The sequence below is a fragment of the Carassius auratus genome, unplaced genomic scaffold, assembly GCF_003368295.1.
Source record: "Carassius auratus strain Wakin unplaced genomic scaffold, ASM336829v1 scaf_tig00010838, whole genome shotgun sequence".
NCBI classification, from domain to species: Eukaryota; Metazoa; Chordata; class Actinopteri; order Cypriniformes; family Cyprinidae; genus Carassius; species Carassius auratus.
In genome coordinates this window covers 34671-49068 of record NW_020524145.1, presented here as the reverse complement: position 1 = coordinate 49068, position 14398 = coordinate 34671, and the positions used below count along the sequence as shown (strand labels likewise).

The window sequence follows — 14398 nt, the reverse complement described above, 5'->3', positions numbered from 1 at the left end:
TTGCTATTGTAGAAAAAAATATTTGCATCACATTTAAAATATAATTATATTTTAATTCATTTCTGAATAGTTTTTTAATTTTTATAATGATAATTCAGAGAATGAGAAAATCTGAATAAGCCTTACCAGTGTTGTGATAATTATTTTTAAGGCACTCTATGTGTTAAAAAATAAGTACTGTAATATAATAATAGTGTAGTCAATAACATAAAAAAGACCAGACCCCTCGATACCTGTGAAACTTTTCTCCCTCAAACAGCACACTAGCGTTACTTCTACAACAGTACACACAGCAACATATCTGCATTTTCTCACATCACATCGTTCTAGTAAAATAATAATAAGTAAATAAACATCAAATCACTTCGCTGAGAATTAAACACCACTTACCAGCTGCCGCAGTGTTGAAAATATCCCTTAGCAATTTAAAAAAATGAGCGTCGGATGAGGTCGTCGTAAGGTGAAAGGTCATCATGTTGGTCATTTTATTTACGTCTAAATTATTATTAATAAATTGTTCTAATATTATGATTGGGCGTGGGCAGGCATTCACAAAAGGGAATGTTATTACAAAAAAAAAAATCGAGGAAATTTTGCTTTGACAAAAGGGCACTTAAGGGGCAAAGGAGCAGGTGCTCAAGTGAACCGGTTCTTTCGGACAGTTCGATCAAATAAAACTAGTTGGGGGAAAAAAAACGGTTCACCGGTTCTTTTGCGCTCGATGTAATGTAATTCGCGACGACTGCCCTTCTTTTCAAGCCTTCGATTTACCCGCGCTCATAACACTAGCACAGAATCAGTTCAGAATCAATCATCGAAAGAATCAGTTTGGTTCAGACGAGCTGTGAGTCAGTCTGCTTCACGCTGAATCACACATGCGCAGTATCATCAGCTCCTTGGTTCTCGAATCGGACGCGTCTGACAGAAACGATTCTCGTTCAGTGTACGAATAAATTATTATTCTGCGTAGTTTGAAGAATATTTTTTTTATATTTATCCCGGATATATATATATATATATATATATATATATATATATATATATATATATATATATATATATATATATATATATATATATATATATATAATCAGGAAGAGGTGGGGGGTCAAATGGGGGTCAAGGCGTTGTTTGGCAGGGTCTTGAGACCCCCAGGACCCCCCCTGGCGCCGCCGGTGCCATGTACTAACCAGGCCCAAACCTGCTAATATTCAGAGATCGGCCATTGACTCTATGTTTGGCCAAATTTTTCTATACTAAGTGAAAAATTTCCAAAGAGCTTACAGCACCTGGTATTCCCAGGCGGTCTCGCATCCAAGTACTAACCAGGCCCAAACCTGCTTAGCTTCCGAGATCAGACGAGATCTGGCATGGCCAGGTTGGTATGGCCGTAAGCGAAGACTGCTGCGAAGAGAGGGCTATTTAAAGTTCAGCAATCTACTCGCCAGTACATAATTAAGTAGGAAAGAAAACCCAAAAGCTTAAAGCGCCTGGTATTCCTAGGCGGTCTCTCATCCAAGTACTAACCAGACCCTAAACCTGCTAAGATTCAGAGATTGAGCATTGACTCTTTTTTTTTTTTTTGCAAGATTTATTATATAATTCGTGAAAAATATCCAAAAAGTTTTAAAAGCACCTGGTATTTCCCAGGCAGTCCTCCCATCCATGTACTAACAAGGCCCAAACCTGCTAATATTCAGAGATCGGCCATTGACTCTATGTTTTGGCCAAATTTTTCTATACTAAGTGAAAAAATTTCCAAAGAGCTTACAGCACCTGGTATTTCCCAGGCGGTCTCCCATCCAAGTACTAACCAGGCCCAAACCTGCTTTAGCTTCCCGAGATCAGACGAGATCTGGCATGGCCAGGTTGGTATGGCCGTAAGCGAAGACTGCTGCGAAGAGAGGGCTATTTAAAGTTCAGCCAATCTACTCGCCAGTACATTATATAAGTAGGAAAGAAAAACCCAAAGCTTAAAGCACCTGGTATTCCTAGCGTCTCTCATTCCAAGTACTAACCAGACCTAAACCTGCTAAGATTCAGAGATCGAGCATTGACTCTTTTTTTTTTTTTTTTTTTTGCAAGATTATTATATAATCATGAAAATATCATCACAAAGTTTAAAGCACCTGGTATTCCCCAGGCAATCTCCATCCATGTACTAACCAGGCCCAAACCTTGCTAATATTCAGAGATCGGCCATTGACTCTATGTTTTTGGCAAAATTGTTCTATACTAAGTGAAAAATTTTCCAAAAAGCTTACAGCACCTGGTATTTCAAGACGGTCTCCCATCCAAGTACTAACCAGACCAAAACCTGCTAATATGCAGAGATCTGGCATTGACTCTTTTTTTTTTTGCAAGATTATTATAATAATTCTTTGAAAAATATCAAAAAGTTAAAGCACCTGGTATCCCAGGCGTCTCCCCATCCATGTACTAACAAGCGCCAAACCTGCTAATATGCAGAGATCGGGCCATTGACTCTATGTTTGTGCAAAATTGTTCTATACTAAGTGAAAAAATTTCCAAAGAGCTTACAGCACTGGTATTCCCAGCGGTCCCCATCCAAGTACTAAACCAGGCCCAAACCTGCTTAGCTTCCGAGATCAGACGAGATCGGGCATGGCCAGGTTGGTATGGCCGTAGCGAAGACTGCTGCGAAGAGAGGGCTATTTAAAGTTCAGCCAATCTACTCGCCAGTACATATATAAGTAGGAAAGAAAAACCCCAAAAGCTTAAAGCGCCTGGTATCCTAGGCGGTCCTCTCATCCAAGTACTAACCAGACCTAAACCTGCTAAGAATTCAGAGATCGGGGCATTGACTCTTTTTTTTTTGTTTTTTTTTTGCAAGATTAGTATATAATTCGTGAAAAATATCCAAAAAACTTTAAAGCACCTGGTATTCCCAGCAGTCTCCCCATCCATTGTACTGGACCAAGGCCAAACCTGCTAATATTCAGAGATCGGCCATTGACTCTTTTTTTGCAAGATTATTATATAATTCATGAAAATATCCACAAAGTTTAAAGCACCTGGTATTCCCAGGCAGTCTCCCATCTATGTACTAACCAGGCCCAAACCTGCTAATATTCAGAGATCGGCCATTGACTCTATGTTTTGGCAAAATTGTTCTATACTAAGTGAAAAATTTCCAAAGAGCTTACAGCACCTGGTATTCCCAGGCGGTCTCCCGTCCAAGTACTAACCAGGCCCAAACCTGCTTAGCTTCCGAGATCAGACAAGATCAGGCATGGCCAGGTTGGTATGGCCGTAAGCGAAGACTGCTCCGAAGAGAGGGCTATTTAAAGTTCAGCCAATCTACTGGCCAGTACATTATATAAGTAGGAAAGAATACCAAAAGCTTAAAGCGCCTGGTATTCCTAGGCAGTCTCTCATCCAAGTACTAACCAGACCTAAATCTGCTAAGATTCAGAGATCGGGCATTGACTCTTTTTTTTTTTTTTGCAAGTTTATTATATAATTCGTGAAAAATATCCAAAAAGTTTAAAGCACCTGGTATTCCCAGGCAGTCTCCCATCCATGTACTAACCAGGCCCAAACCTGCTAATATTCAGAGATCGGCCATGTTTTGGCAAAATTGTTCTATACTAAGTGAACATTTTTCCAAAAAGCTTACAGCACCTGGTATTTCAAGCGGTCTCCCATCCAAGTACTAACCAGACCTAAACCTGCTAATATGCAGAGATCGGGCATTGACTCTTTTTTTTTTTGCAAGAATTATTATATAATTCGTGAAAAATATCCAAAAAGTTTAAAAAAACCTGGTATTCCCAGGCAGTCTCCCATCCATGTACTAACAAGGCCCAAACCTGCTAATATTCACAGATCGGCCATTGACTCTTTTTTTTTTTTGCAAGATTATTATATAAATTCATGAAAAAATATTCACAAAGTTTAAAGCACCTGGTATTCCCAGGCAGTCTCCCATCCATGTAACTACCAGGCCCAAACCTGCTAATATTCAGAGGATAGGCCATGTTTTGGCAAAAATTGGTTCTATACTAAGTGAAAAATTTCCCAAAGAGCTTACATGCACCTGGTATTACCCAGGCGGGTCTGCCCTTCCAAGTACTAACCCGGTCCCCAAACCTGCTTATGCTTCCGAGATCAGACGAGATCGGGTATAGGCAGGTTTGGTATGGCCTGTAAGCGAAGTCTGCTGCGAAGACGAGGGCTTTTAAATTCAGCCAATCTACCTCGCCAGTACATTATATAAGTAGGAAAGAAAACCAAAAGCTTTAAAGCGCCTGGTATTCCTAGGCGGTCTCTCATCAAGTACTAACCAGACCTAAACCTGCTAAGATTCAGAGATCGGGCATTGACTCTTTTTTTTTTTGCAAGATTATTATATAATTTCGTGAAAAATATCCAAAAAGTTTAAAAAACCTGGTATTCCCAGGCAGTCTCCCATCCATGTACTAACAAGGCCCAAACCTGCTAATATTCAGAGATCGGCCATTGACCTCTATTTTTTTTTGCAAGATTATTATATAATTCATGAAAAATATCCACAAAGTTTAAAGCACCTGGTATTCCCAGGCAGTCTCCCATCCATGTACTAACCAGGCCCAAACCTGCTAATATTCAGAGATCGGCCATTGACTCTGTAGAAAAGGCCCCAAAGTTATGTTATTGTTGCTATTATTTAGTACAGTTTGACCATAACATGCTTTATGTTTCACTTTACTCCCGTTATTCGCTGTTGTAATAGGGTAGCAAAGGCGCGCGCTGGGTTTTTTATATTATATCTGACGTCACGCAGTAGTATGCAGTAACGATAGAGATGGTCAGTCGGTTGTCACGGCAGTTAAGTATTCAGTATGATAGAGATCATCGGTCGGTAAAATTATAATTGTGAGTGACACTTTCCTCAGCGTGTGCGTGAATGAGAAAAGTAAGTAAATCTGCTGCATTACTCGTGATATTGTATTTCTTGGACAGCTGTTATTTCTGATGTTCGATATGGATGAGAGTTAGGAGTTTAGGGGTCGTTACACGACCGCTGTGTTAATTATAATCACGTTTGTACGTTACTTTCTAGCTTCGGTCCACCTGACTCAGTACGTTGGGTTAAATGGGTCACATCGTGTTCAGACATGTTTATACTTTATTCAATACTTGTTGTTGTGAATGTTAAGTACTCTGTGGCTGAGTAAAATATGAAGTGGTGTTAAATATCATTATCTGGACCGCTATTGATGCTTTAAAGTATATCATAGAAGACAGAAAGTTCTATCTACGTTATTGATAACTTAATGCATGGTAAAAAATCTGAGAAGTGTCTGAATCCTTTCTCTCTGCTTACATTTTAGGGTTTAAGAGATATAGTCATATTCTGACTACTGTTTAATTTATGTTTGTAATGTTTATTGAATGAGTGTTGAATGAGTGTATGCATATGTTTCCTTTATTCATTTGTATTTGTTCTCTCTTTATAGAAACCACACTAGAAATTACTCTCACCTTTAAACTCACTCGTAGAAGAAAGAGGAGGAATAAACAGAATAATAAGAATTATCTCTCCGCTCTTCATTTCATACTCTGGAATATTTGGCCTTAAGTGGTGTTCTGGCCGACACACCTGAGTGAACCTGGTGATAAACCCAGAATTAACACCTAGACTGAGTGTTTAACCATTATCTTCACTTCATTGATGGTCCTTCGAGCCGGATATTACTGGGTTTATGTCAGAGATGGAATTACATCCAGAGTATGATGTTTGTGGTGCACGTCCCAAACGGCACATTCGCCCACCTGTGCGCTATGCAGATTATGAGGTTGATTATAGGGGCTACATCGGTGAGAGGTACAGAGAGGAATTAGAGAGTACTCACCAGCAGGGAAATGCCAGGATGACACCCCTCTCCTCCCCTTATGACTCTTCCCTTCGCCTGCAGAGGCGGGATGCTATTCTTCAGGAGATGGACCTGGGCTATAGGGCGGAGAACCAACAGCCCAGCCAGAAGAATCAGCTAGCCCCCCAGCAGTTTCCAGAGAGAGAGTTTAGGGAACAGCTACGAGATTACTCTACTTCCCTGCCTTCAGTGCTGCACCCCATACATCCACAGGAGGAGAGCCGAGTTGAGTTAGATGACATTCGTCATGAAAGACACCTTCTGCAGCAGACACAGCGGGACATGGCATCAGACTTAGTCGAGCTAAGAGCATTGCGAGCAGACATGAAACAGTTAGTAGATGCTGTTCGCAACATGCAGAGTCCAACCTCTATTCATACCAGAAAGCCAGAGTTAACAGTGATGTCGCCATGGCCACCTGTTGAACGCAAACCTAAAGCTGAGGAAGAGGATGATTGGCCTGCACCACCACCATGGCCAGACCCAGAATTGGACGAGCCTCTCCCTAGTGTCCCACCTATAGCACACTCGCTTATCAGTAGAATAGATGAGGTTCCAAGAATTAAGGAAGAAGCACCACCAGCCCCAGCTCCTAACATGTTTGTGGGCCAGCCACAAGTTAATCACTCAGCACGTGAGGCCCTTCCTACCGCCAGGCCATGGGAGGACACTGCCCGTCATCCACCTCCCTGGTTCAAGCCCATTCAGTTTTTGCCGCAGACACACAGATTACCTTCAGCTGAGCCCAAGTACCCTACTGCTTATGGTGGTCAACGGAGTGAGCTTGGCTCCAACCTAACGCCCCAGCAGCGCCATCCAGGCATGGCATGGACACAGCCCCCGCCTTTTAGCTCACCTCAGGATCGTAACTACAGCATCCCAGAACCAAGTTACCGTGGGCCACGCCCAACAATCCGCAACTTCTCAAGTCGGGACCCAAGTGAGTTCGCGCGGCTCAAGATCTCATTGGAGAACCTCCTACCACATGATGCATCTGAGCTGTTTAAATATCAAGTGTTGGTCGATCACCTGCAACTAGAAGAAGCCAGGTTAATAGCAGATGCTTACCTTAACTCCCCAACACCCTTCTCAGACACAATGGTTGCCCTCAATGACAAGTTCGGCCGGCCACATCAGATAGCGCTGAGGCGTATTGCTGCTGTGATGGACTCACCAGACATAAGGCGGGGAGACTTTGCCGCCTTTGAGAAGTTTGCACTCCAGATACAATCACTGGTGGGGATGCTGAAGACGCTTGGCCACGAGGGTGAAGTGGAACTACAATGTGGCTCACATGTTGCTCGTCTGTTGAGCAAGCTGCCGCCTGAGCAGAGAGCAGAGTTTCGCCGCTGCATGTACCATCAGGGCACACAAACCCACACCTTAACTAATCTTTCAGATTGGTTGAAATACGAGTCTTGGTGCCAGGACTCTGAAGGACAGTTAGCTGTGAGAGGAGCTCGGGAGAAGCCGGTGTCCAGATATGAGGGTAGGAAGGGTAAGCAACCTACTACTGTCCTCCATGGTGTGAAGGACACTGCTAAGAAATCTGAGGCTCCAGTTCCAAGCAGCTCCTTCACAAGGATCAAGAGCAAGCCATATTGTCCATTCTGCAATAATGAGGAACACTACCTTAGCCAGTGCACAGAGGTATCCAGGCTAACAAAGGATCAGCTGACCGAATGGATAAAAAGTAACAAGAGGTGTTGGCGATGTGCACGGCCACACCAGGCGGCCCAGTGCAACTTAAAAAAAACATGCAGCCTCTGCCAAGGGAAACATCTCCAGGTTCTGCATGAGGTGAATATGAGGTCATCCAAGGAGGCAGCGTCAACACCGTCAGTGAAAAGCCAAGGCACCAGGGAGACAACCAAGGTTCTGTATTTAGACAGACCCACTGAAGGCAGTCGGGTCCTTCTGAAAGTTGTCAAAGTCCGCCTTCACCATGGTGACCAATCAATCAACACCTATGCCATACTTGATGACGGTTCAGAGAGAACTATGCTGTTGTCAGATGCTGCAGAGAAGCTAGGTGTGCAGGGGATTCAAGAGGACCTACCACTACGTACAATTGGAGAGGAAGTGCAGACACTTCGTGGTGCATCAGTGTCGTTCTTTATTTCTTCGCCATTAAACCCAAAGACCAAGTTTAAGATTACAGGTGCATTCACTAGTGATCGTATTGGACTAGCTGCCCATACTTACCCCATGGAGCAACTCCGGAACACCTACAAGCACCTCACTGGCCTTCCCATACGGACTCTTATAAATGTCAAACCCCTGCTTCTCATTGGGAGTGACCATCCCCATCTCGTCACTCCCATTGAACCTGTCAGATTGGGACCTCCAGGTGGGCCTGCTGCCATCCGCACAAGGCTGGGCTGGACTCTGCAGGGCCCATCGAGTGTAGTCCGTCACCACGCCCAATCACGGCAGTGTCTATTTACAACAGTAACACCCCAGGTGAGCGAGCTTATGAAACATGTTGAGAGATTATGGCAGGTCGACATTGTTCCATTCAGAAGCGAGAAACTAGTTACTCGTTCAAGGCAGGACCAAGAGGCCATCAGCATCCTGGAGACCAAAACCATCAGGGTAGAGGTTGATGGCATTCTCCGTTACGCAACCCCACTGCTCCGCCGGAAAGACATGCCGCTCCTTCAGGCTACCAAAGAAGCCGTCATGCCCTGTTTACGAAGTGTAGAGAGGCGACTTGCCAGAGATCCTGCACGAGCAGAAGCCTACAGAGTGGAGATGGAGAAATTAATAAAGGCGGGCTCTGTCATCAAGTGTGGACCGAAAGTTTCAGACAAGGAAGGTTGTGAGGAATGGTATATCCCTCACCATATGGTGAGCCATAATGGCAAGAATAGGCTGGTATTCAACTGCTCCTATCAGTATCGAGGGCAGAACCTCAACGACCATCTACTGCCTGGGCCGACCTTAGGAGCATCACTCCTGGGAGTTCTGCTAAGATTCCGAGAGCATGCAGTTGCAGTTAGCGGAGACATTAGAGGCATGTTCCACCAAGTTCGCCTCCTCCCAGAGGATCGTGCTCTGCTCAGATTTCTTTGGCGCGACATCAGTCAAGAAGGACCTCCTGCAGTGTACGAGTGGCAGGTGCTACCGTTTGGTACAACGTGTAGCCCCTGCTGTGCCACATTCGCCTTACAGCGCCATGTCTCTGATAACAGCCAGCCAGATGAAGATGTGAGGATATCAGTTCAGAAATGTTTTTATGTAGATAACTGCCTCCAGAGTGTTCCCACAATTGTGGAAGCGAGGCACCTAGTCAACAAACTACGAGCCATTCTTGCGTCTGCAGGCTTCGATCTACGTCAGTGGGCCAGCAATGAACCAAGTGTAATAAGTCACCTACCAGAAGAGAGCTGCTCTGCTAGTGTTGAGTTGTGGCTGGCTCAGAACAAGATCGATACCCCAGAATCTACTCTAGGGCTAAGCTGGCTCTTCCACACGGATGTTCTTGGTTACAAGCATCGCCATGTGGAGTACGGTGTCCCCACGATGCGTAATATCTACAAGGTGCTGGCGAGTCAGTACGATCCACTCGGCTTCATCCTACCCTACACCACCAGGGCTAAGATAATCGTCCGACACCTTTGGGACAAACACAGGGGATGGGATGATCCACTATTACCGCAGGAGCTTCTGCAGCAATGGAAAGACTGGGAAGAAGAACTACAAGTATTACCTCAAGTCACCCTGCCCCGACCGTACTTGTCAAAGTCTGTGGACATCTCCGGTCTTCAGAGAGAGGTGCATGTATTTTGCGACGCCTCAGAAGAGGCGTATGGTTCAGTGGCGTACCTCCGGACCACTGACCAACAAGGTGAAGTGTATCTGTCATTCCTGATGGCCCGTTCCAGAGTCGCTCCTAAGCGATTTCACTCTATGCCCCGATTAGAACTCTGTGCTGCCCTTACTGGTGCACAGCTCTCTCAGGTGCTGAAGAGGGAGCTTACCATCCACATTGATCGGACAACCCTTTGGTCAGATTCCACAACGGTGCTGACATGGCTGAGGTCTGAATCCTGTCGGTTTAAGGTCTTTGTGGGCACCCGCGTGGCCGAGATACAGGAGCTGACTGACGGGCATGCCTGGAGATATGTTGAAACCGCAAGAAACCCTGCGGATGACGTAACACGCGGAAAGAAGCTGCGAGAGCTTATTCAACCAAATAGATGGAGCCTGGGACCAGCCTTCCTCCTGAACAGTCCAGCCTCATGGCCAGAGGACCCCACTGTTGACCAAACAGAAGATACCTCAGAGCTACGCAAACCTATCTTCTGTGGGGTCGCCGCCGTTGCATCAAGCCAGTCAACTTCAGAACTGGGCCAATACAGCTCGTGGAAGGAGTTGTTGGAAGGGACAGTGCAGGAGCTGCATGGGGCGGCCAACTCTAATGATAAGCCCACAGCTGAAGACTACCGACAGGCTGAACAGTTAATATTTCAGAGGGCTCAGAGGGATAGTTTTCAGCAGGAGTACCACCTTCTGAAAGCTGGTAAACCTGTCCCCAGCTACAGTCGACTTCGCATGCTGTCTCCAGAGCTGGATGAAAAGGGAGAGCTCATTCGTGTTCGAGGACGACTCCGTCGAGCAGAAGGTCTAGAACTGACCACTCTTCATCCAGTCATCTTGGACCCAGGTCATCGAGTAACTACGCTCTTGATTCAAGACTTTGATAACCGCCTCCACCACCCAGGACCAGAGCGGGTATTCGCCGAGCTTCGATGCTCCTTCTGGATCCTGCGAGGACGTGAGGCTATCCGGCGCTACCAGTATAGCTGCGCTGACTGTAGACGATGGAGGGCAAAACCTGCAGTGCCGAAGATGGCAGACCTGCCATCAGCCCGTCTGCGCCTTTTCAAGCCTGCTTTCTATTCTACGGGGATGGACTGTTTTGGGCCATTTGAGATCAAAGTGGGCCGGCGCCGGGAGAAGAGATGGGGGATCATTTTCAAGTGCCTCACAACTAGGGCGGTGCACTTGGACCTCCTTACTGCTATTGATACGGATGCTTTTCTGATGTCCCTTCGTCGGTTCATTGCCCGTAGAGGAACGCCTGCAGAGCTGTTCTCCGATCAGGGGACAAATTTCAAGGGAGGTGAGCGGGAACTCCGTGAAACTTTCACTGAAATGTCTAAAGAACTACGACATCTCCTTGCACCACAGAAGATCTCCTTCCGCTTTAACCCCCCAGCAGCTCCCCATTTCGGAGGGGTGTGGGAGAGGGAGATACGCTCAGTTAAGAGCGCACTCTATGCCACAGTCGGTGCTCAGCCTGTTCCAGAAGAAGTGCTTCGGACCGTACTTACTGAGGTGGAAGGGATCCTTAACAGTAAACCCTTGGGTTATGTGTCTTCAGATGCCAGTGACCCAGATCCAGTGACTCCCAGTGTTCTTCTCATGGGGCGGCCTGATGGTTCGCTACCTCAGGTAGTCTACCCCGAAAGTGAGCTCATCTGTCGCCGGCGTTGGAAGCACTCCCAAATCTTGGCTGATCACTTCTGGGCCCGTTTCATCCGACTCTATTTGCCGAGTCTACAAGCTCGCCAGAAGTGGCAGGCTACACCAGCTGATATTGCAGGGGACTGTGTAGTGATGATCGCTGATCCGCATCTTCCGAGGGCCCTCTGGCCCATTGGAAAAGTAGTCAAGACTCATCCCAGCCCTGACGGGCACATCAGGTCCGCTGATGTAAAGGTGAAGGAGAGAATCTACACCCGGCCAGTTGCCAGGCTGGTTGTTCTCCCTGCACTTCCTTCTGGTGAAGATGGAGATGGTTTCACTCCTGCCACTACACCCCAGCCATAGAACTTTGTTGCCTTTAGTGATGAGCAAATGTATTACATACATTTGGGGGCGGCTGTAGAAAAGGCCCCAAAGTTATGTTATTGTTGCTATTATTTAGTACAGTTGACCATAACATGCTTTATGTTTCACTTTACTCCCGTTATTCAGTGTTTGTAATAGGGTAGCAAAGGCGCGCGCTGGTTTTTATATTATATCTGACGTCACGCAGTAGTATGCAGTACGATAGAGATGGTCAGTCGGTTGTCACGCAGTTAGTATTCAGTATGATAGAGATCATCGGTCGGTAAAATTATAATTGTGAGTGACACTTTCCTCAGCGTGTGCGTGAATGAGAAAAGTAAGTAAATCTGCTGCATTACTCGTGATATTGTATTTCTTGGACAGCTGTTATTTCTGATGTTCGATATGGATGAGAGTTAGGAGTTTAGGGGTCGTTACACGACCGCTGTGTTAATTATAATCACGTTTGTACGTTACTTTCTAGCTTCGGTCCACCTGACTCAGTACGTTGGGTTAAATGGGTCACATCGTGTTCAGACATGTTTATACTTTATTCAATACTTGTTGTTGTGAATGTTAAGTACTCTGTGGCTGAGTAAAATATGAAGTGGTGTTAAATATCATTATCTGGACCGCTATTGATGCTTTAAAGTATATCATAGAAGACAGAAAGTTCTATCTACGTTATTGATAACTTAATGCATGGTAGAAAATCTGAGAAGTGTCTGAATCCTTTCTCTCTGCTTACATTTTAGGGTTTAAGAGATATAGTCATATTCTGACTACTGTTTAATTTATGTTTATAATGTTTATTGAATGAGTGTTGAATGAGTGTATGCATATGTTTCCTTTATTCATTTGTATTTGTTCTCTCTTTATAGAAACCACACTAGAAATTACTCTCACCTTTAAACTCACTCATAGAAGAAAGAGGAGGAATAAACAGAATAATAAGAATTATCTCTCCGCTCTTCATTTCATACTCTGGAATATTTGGCCTTAAGTGGTGTTCTGACCGACACACCTGAGTGAACCTGGTGATAAACCCAGAATTAACACCTAGACTGAGTGTTTAACCATTATCTTCACTTCAGACTCTATGTTTTGGCAAAATTGTTCTATACTAAGTGAAAAATTTCCAAAGAGCTTACAGCACCTGGTATTCCCAGGCGGTCTCCCATCCAAGTACTAACCAGGCCCAAACCTGCTTAGCTTCCGAGATCAGACGAGATCGGGCATGGCCAGGTTGGTATGGCCGTAAGCGAAGACTGCTGCGAAGAGAGGGCTATTTAAAGTTCAGCCAATCTACTCGCCAGTACATTATATAAGTAGGAAAGAAAACCCAAAAGCTTAAAGCGCCTGGTATTCCTAGGCGGTCTCTCATCCAAGTACTAACCAGACCTAAACCTGCTAAGATTCAGAGATGGGGCATTGACTCTTTTTTTTTTTTTTGCAAGATTATTATATAATTCGTGAAAAATATCCAAAAAGTTTAAAGCACCTGGTATTCCCAGGCAGTCTCCCATCCATGTACTAACAAGGCCCAAACCTGCTAATATTCAGAAATCAGCCATTGACTCTTTTTTTTTGCAAGATTATTATATAATTCATGAAAAATATCCACAAAGTTTAAAGCACCTGGTATTCCCAGGCAATCTCCCATCCATGTACTAACCAGGCCCAAACCTGCTAATATTCAGAGATCGGCCATTGACTCTATGTTTTGGCCAAATTTTTCTATACTGAGTGAAAAATTTCCAAAGAGCTTACAGCACCTGGTATTCCCAGGCGGTCTCCCATCCAAGTACTAACCAGGCCCAAACCTGCTTAGCTTCCGAGATCAGACGAGATCTGGCATGGCCAGGTTGATATGGCCGTAAGCGAAGACTGCTGCGAAGAGAGGGCTATTTAAAGTTCAGCCAATCTACTCGCCAGTACATTATATAAGTAGGAAAGAAAACCCAAAAGCTTAAAGCACCTGGTATTCCTAGGCGGTCTCTCATCCAAGTACTAACCAGACCTAAACCTGCTAAGATTCAGAGATCGAGCATTGACTCTTTTTTTTTTTTTTTTTTTGCAAGATTATTATATAATTCGTGAAAAATATCCAAAAAGTTTAAAGCACCTGGTATTCCCAGGCAGTCTCCCATCCATGTACTAACAAGGCCCAAACCTGCTAATATTCAGAGATCGGCCATGTTTTGGCAAAATTGTTCTATACTAAGTGAAAATTTTTCAAAAAGCTTACAGCACCTGGTATTTCAAGGCAGTCTCCCATCCAAGTACTAACCAGGCCCAAACCTGCTTAGCTTCCGAGATCAGACGAGATCGGGCATGGCCAGGTTGGTATGGCCTTAAGTGAAGACTGCTGCGAAGAGAGGGCTATTTAAAGTTCAGCCAATCTACTCGCCAGTACATTATATAAGTAGGAAAGAAAACCCAAAAGCTTAAAGCGCCTGGTATTCCTAGGCGGTCTCTCATCCAAGTACTAACCAGACCTAAACCTGCTAATATGCAGAGATCGGGCATTGACTCTTTTGTTTTTTGCAAGATTATTATATAATTCGTGAAAAATATCCAAAAAGTTTAAAGCACCTGGTATTCCCAGGCAGTCTCCCATCCATGTACCAACAAGGCCCAAACCTGCTAATATTCAGAGATCGGCCATTGACTCTTTTTTT

At 44.7% G+C, this 14398-nt stretch overlaps 4 non-coding genes and 3 pseudogenes across 4 annotated transcripts; all 7 read right to left on the bottom strand.

Moving 5' to 3' along the window:
• Positions 1-1277: 1277 nt before the first annotated feature.
• Positions 1278-1396, bottom strand: LOC113072839 (5S ribosomal RNA). The gene has a single exon (XR_003280364.1). It is a non-coding gene; the product is annotated as a 5S ribosomal RNA (ribosomal RNA).
• A 368-nt stretch (positions 1397-1764) lies between these two features.
• Positions 1765-1886, bottom strand: LOC113072861 (uncharacterized; annotated as a pseudogene).
• Positions 1887-2534: 648 nt separating this feature from the next.
• Positions 2535-2650, bottom strand: LOC113072866 (uncharacterized; annotated as a pseudogene).
• Positions 2651-3160: 510 nt separating this feature from the next.
• Positions 3161-3279, bottom strand: LOC113072838 (5S ribosomal RNA). The gene has a single exon (XR_003280363.1). It is a non-coding gene; the product is annotated as a 5S ribosomal RNA (ribosomal RNA).
• Positions 3280-12861: 9582 nt separating this feature from the next.
• LOC113072817 (5S ribosomal RNA) lies at positions 12862-12980 on the bottom strand. Its single transcript, XR_003280343.1, has one exon. It is a non-coding gene; the product is annotated as a 5S ribosomal RNA (ribosomal RNA).
• A 500-nt stretch (positions 12981-13480) lies between these two features.
• On the bottom strand, positions 13481-13599 carry LOC113072827 (5S ribosomal RNA). The gene has a single exon (XR_003280353.1). It is a non-coding gene; the product is annotated as a 5S ribosomal RNA (ribosomal RNA).
• Positions 13600-13958: 359 nt separating this feature from the next.
• On the bottom strand, positions 13959-14077 carry LOC113072859 (uncharacterized; annotated as a pseudogene).
• Positions 14078-14398: the final 321 nt, after the last annotated feature.